The sequence below is a fragment of the Oxyura jamaicensis genome, chromosome 5 (genome assembly GCF_011077185.1).
Source record: "Oxyura jamaicensis isolate SHBP4307 breed ruddy duck chromosome 5, BPBGC_Ojam_1.0, whole genome shotgun sequence".
Taxonomy (NCBI): Eukaryota; Metazoa; Chordata; class Aves; order Anseriformes; family Anatidae; genus Oxyura; species Oxyura jamaicensis.
The window spans coordinates 44207217-44212705 of NC_048897.1; the positions used below are offsets into that span (position 1 = coordinate 44207217).

The following is a 5489-nucleotide window of genomic DNA, read 5'->3' on the forward strand; positions in this document are numbered from 1 at the left end:
GCTCTCCTGTAGGCAAGTGTCATCTGTCCAGAGCTTCAGAGAAAATCTTCCTGTATTTGCACATTTACTTGCCCGGTAGCAGTTCAAGCTACAGTTCGGTAAGCATCTCCTAAAGCTACAGTTCAGTAAGCATCTCCTTGGAGAGAAAGGCTTGACTGAGCCCTCTGTGTGTGGGTCACAAGGGAGAGAGCCAGGGAAGAAAGCCCTTTGCAGAGGACATCTAGAGTGGTTTTGTCCATCAGAAATTACGTTGTGTGCCTCTCTGGTCCAAGCACCTCGGGCAAGGCAGCTGTGGCACAGAAATTTTCTCAAGGGTGTTGGGTGTATACAAGGTTTTCAACCTTCTTATTTTATTGGAGGTCTTTCCACAAAGCTGTTGCCTTTCTCAGAATCCAGCTGCTGGCCCTGGGATTAGCTCAAGAACTCATCTCTCATTTTCTAATAAAAGCAAGTTGCAACCCTAAAGTCCCAGAGGAAAGGCAGGCACTGTGACATGCACTTTGTCACTGCCTCTCCTGGGATGCTTCTGATGAGCAAGCCGCAGGAGCACAGCCTGCTTCCTCCATGCATTAAACCTGCCAAAGGCTAAACCTGTTGGGGCAAGACCATGGTTTGGTTTGGTTTGGTTCTGCCCTGTCCCCAAGAGCCATGCAAGAGGAGAGGGAGCTGCTGGGCGAATGGGAGGGATATCCAGTCAGGAAGACATTTGGTCTGGTTTACGCTTTCTGAAATAAGCTGCTGCTATCCAGCCCTGTTCTGCAAAGCATCCCTTTTTCATTAGGACCATATTCCACATTCCAATAAAAGAGAAGAAAGGCCTCCTGGAGCTTTTATTGTGAAATACGCTGCTCTTGTAGGAAAATGCCAAGGAGCTCAGTTGTTACCCTGCTAACTCCTCTGTTTGTGGTTGCCCTGTGTTTTCCCCAACAGTCCTCTCCTCACCCCGGTAGGAGTTGCATTCCCTGCTCCAGGAGACATGGCTTGCTTCAGCCCTGGATGTGCCCAAGGTGAATGTCTTCCTCAAAAGCATCAGAAGAGACAAACTCTGTCCAGGTTTAGCTTCTCAGAATCTAATGCAGCATTTCAGGCAGAGATCTGGCACACTCACAGCCCTGTGTGGGTGGTGACAAATATTTTTGTTTGGGAGCTCTTTGCTCTTTCGTAATACTGTTTGTTTCTGGTTTGGGGTGAAAAGCAGTGCCTTCAGTCCTCTCTGTCCCAGGCACCAGAGACAGCAGCCAGGGTGGCCACCAGGCTGTGATTTGTCACGGACCAGCCTCCGCAAGGCCAGGCTGGGAATATCTGGCTCCTGCCAAGCAAGCAGGGAATAAACCAAGATAACATGGTGAAAGGTAACGCCTCAACATATTCCAGCAATGCCCTTCAGTGCAGCAGCACCATGATGTTTAGCTCCCCGCAGCGTTGTGGTGCCTTTTGGCAAGGAGGTTAATATACTCAGGATGAGCATCAAGAGGTGGATTGCCATGTCACACCCCCTTCACATGCAGGGAAATGGGACCCAACACCACCCAGCAAACACGACCGGGAAGAAAGCATTATTATCCCAGGGGTAAGTGAAAAGTAAAGTCGTATCAGTTTTAGACTTAATGACTTTGGAAAATCTGTATCTTGGTTCTCCAAAGCGCTGGTGTTCGGCAAATATTTATCTTGTGTGTTTTGTAAATTTCTCCATGAAATCTTATCATGGATGGATTCACTGCTGCTAAGCCAGTCACCTGGGTTCCCTGTGTGCTGGTGTGACTGAACAACACGGTCTGGGCAGGCTCAGCAGCACCCAGCTCAGCATCACTTCCTTTTCTTGGGACATTTTCAGGCAATGCTGCTAATGATGACACAAAATTAGCGCTGGGGCTGGCCCACCTCTCATCCCCCTAAAGTGCCAGAGATCAGTCAGATTGCTGTAGCATTTAAAGTATTCACTTTAACAATTACGAGACAGTATTGGGAAAAAGTCAAGACTTATGTAAACCAATGTGTGGTAAAAATGAGTTATGTTTTAAGGAATAATGACAACAAGTCATAAAGAAAAAAATCCTCTAATCCCATGGCCACATGACTGTGACTACTTGCTGAAGGATACTGAACAAATGTGAGCTTTGACTCCCTGTATTAAACTCTGTCGGAGAGCACTGCAAGTACCCTCTGATAGGATTCCAGTGCAGCACTGAATGTTTATATTCATAAATTCATGTGAATTCAAACATGCTATCCCAGAAAATTAATTAAAAAAAAAAAAAAAAAGCAGGAAACTTCCAGAAAAAAATCTGGTATAGTATTTTTGCCAGCTGGATACATGGCAATTCTCTGGGAGTGGAGAGCTGCCATGAGCTCTACCACAGGATGAGGGGTCATGCCTGGATTCCCAGGACTGCAGGGAGACTGGTGTGGAGTGAGAAAAAACTGCCTTTGTGTGAACAGCATTACACAATTACAGATAGAGCAAATCAAGCCTGAATGCAGAAAAGGGTATTTTTGTGACATGCCGAGCCATCCCCCGGCTGCTCGCAGCCCCTGGAAGGGCTTAGGCTGGGAGAAAGATGCTGATCATGAGCAGAAAGCCAAGAAAACTGCATCTGCAAAGAAACACAGGGTTGCTTAACGCTTGTAGAGCAGGGGACTTCAACTTCTATCAGTCTATGGACTAAAAAAGTGCTTTCAGGGGAGGCACAGAGGACAGACATAATAATCTTCCTATCAGATAAAAAATGACTGCAAAAGGGAAGGAAGAAGTTGCCTCCATTTTCTGTGGGGACCAGACATGGGGAAAGGACTTTCTGTTACAGCAAAGGAGATCCAGGTTAGAGGCACCAAAAGCGCTGCTGAGAGGCTGAGGCCAACATGGCATCACTGGAATTGGTGGCACTTAGCAGCCGTCGAGGCAGATATCTGAGAGAAAAGCCCAATCCCCACCTTGCTATAACCTCCTTTAAGGCAATTGTAAAGCACAGTAAGGTCTGCCCTGAGCCTCCTCTTCTCCAGACCAAACAACCCCAGTGCCCTCAGCCGCTCCTCACAGGACTTGTGGTCCAGGCCCCTTACCAGCTTCGTAGCCCTTCTCTGAATATGCTCCAAGGCCTTGATGTCCTTCTGGTAGTGAGGGGCCCAAAACTGAACACAGCACTCGAGGTGTGGCCTCATCGTTGGTCGTGGCACATGGTAAGCAAGAGCAAGGTAGGGGAATTGCTCTCACATAAATGTATCAAGCAGTCTTTTTCTGCTGTAGTTCATCACGGGTAATCTAAGGAAAGGCAAAGTTGCCAGAACAGTCTGGCATCCTGAGCAAGGGACAAAATGTTGGGGATCATCTCCGGAGGAAGGAAGCTCATGATTTTTATAATACTTTTTCCGAAACCTGGGAAAAAATACTTCCTGAAGGAGCTGTGCTGTGAACAGAAGGAGCCTGAGTAGATAAGTCATGGAATTAATCATCATTAGGAGGAGCAAGGCCAAAAAAATAAGTGTCTTTTGTCTCCAAAAGCACATCACTTACACACATAGCCCATCCGCTTCTCTAAGTACAGTGCAAGAACACCTTACACGTGCTTTCATCTGGAGAGCCCTTCAAACCAACAGGCCTTGGGCCCTTCAAAGCACGAGTAAAGGCCCTCGATGCCTCCTTCCTTCGGTGATCTCAAGGCTGAATCCACACGGTGCTCTTGCTAAGCAGCTGTTAGTCACTCTACAAAACAAAGACCGTCCCCGGGATGATGTGTGTGCTGCCTTCAGCGAGATGCACTGGGAGCAGGAATAGTCCAAGGGCCAGGCTTGATTTGTCTGCAATAAGAATTATTTTTTCCCCAGCAAGCTCCATCAAGTAGCAACAACTCCTACAGATTTGGAAGCCTGCAACTACCCCCGTCCTACAACTGGATGCACAGGCTGGTGGCATTACATCCCTGCATCTCTGTTTTACTTGGGGAAAATAAATCTCTTTTCTTTTTTTTCTTTTTTTTTTCTAAAAAGAAAAGAAAAAAAAAGTTATATTTGCTCATTTATTCACTACTGTGGTGACATAGCCCCCACCCAGCAGCCCACACTGCACAGTCCCACCATGGCGTTTCAGGGGGAGGGGGCTGCTGCATGCCTCCCCCCCTTGAATCTGAACCCTCAGCTTTTGGCCCTGACCCTCAGTTCTGGTGTTTCTGATTTCCATGGAAATGCCTTTTATGAGTGATTAAATACTGAAAAAACTCAAGGTTGTGTTTCTTGAGCGGAGTAATTAAAAAAAAAAAAAAAAAAAAGACTTGTTTTGCTCACGACAGGGGCAGAATACTTGAATAGGTGCCTGGTTTTGCTCTATTAAACTTCTATAGCAGGAGAAAATCTTGAGTTAACAAAATTGTTTACAGATAGGCAGCAAAACTCACAGCAATGTCATTGAGTTTGCCAGAGTTATTTGCAACCCATTACAAATGACAGCTACTATTTCACCACAATCATTTAGCCATGGGCCACTGTATATAGATTCAAATTCCATTGTTTTAGTCACGACACGAAAAAATTAATTGCATTGTTGCTTTTACAGCTCTGTTTCTGGGAAAATGCTTGCATGGGAGGTACCGAGCAGAATCCTCTAAGGAATATTCTTTTCCATAGTGAATAATAATAATAATAATAAATGTTTCTTTAACACTTTAAGTAACAGCCCTATTAGCTCCCATAAGTGAAGCTCCTTCTTCATACTGCAGACGGAAGCCTGAAAGAGTTAAAAGTGCACACATGGAGGATACACTTCAATTATTGCATCCAGAACACTGCTCCTGCATAGGCATTGGGATATTATTTTCCTTATCCTTCTCTAATATTTGCTGATTTTATTGCACTGGGGAGTGTTAGAAGTACTATATCAACCACAGCCAATGCCAAGGTGGTTTAGGAAAGATCCAGGTCTGGCCTCTGCACTGCTGGGACAACTCCCATGAGAGCAAATATGCACAAAGCACCCTAACCCACCACAGCAGCATGGGCTCCTCCGGGCACATGGGGGTGAAGAAAACCATTATCATCCAGAAGATCTAGCAGTGTTCTTCAGATGTTTGCTGAGGAAACAGGATTAGTTTTTGGAAGGTCGTTGGGAATTTCAGTCCTCAGGAGTTGTGCAGACCTCACTCAGGAATATGCCTGTATTTATGAAGAGATGAAGAGCCTTTCTGCCAGTAAACTGGATAGCAAAATCTGTCGATTTCAACAGTGCAGGATTTATTCCTCACTGACTCAGAGGGTTTGAAATGCCAGCCACTGAGTCCTCACAGCCATTTGGATTTCCCCTGGAAACTTCCCTCTGTGGCACTTGCCAAGCCTGAATTGGCTTGGACATGAGAGGAGATCCCAGCAGGAAAGCGTCTGGGAATAGAAACGGGCAAGCTTTGGGGACATGACAGGAAGCCTAAAACAGAAGAACTCCTTCATGTCTTCCCTTCAAGACCTCAGAAAGAGGTACTGCTGTTGCAGTTTCTCACGTGTTGGGG

At 46.0% G+C, this 5489-nt stretch overlaps 1 long non-coding RNA gene across 1 annotated transcript in view; it reads right to left on the bottom strand.

Annotated features, from left to right (window-relative positions):
• Positions 1-3990: 3990 nt before the first annotated feature.
• Positions 3991-5489, bottom strand: part of LOC118167934 — a 6850-nt gene continuing 5351 nt past the window's right edge. The window contains exon 3 of the long non-coding RNA XR_004751296.1: positions 3991-5364. This is a non-coding gene — a long non-coding RNA (uncharacterized LOC118167934). The remainder of the gene's footprint in view (positions 5365-5489) is intronic.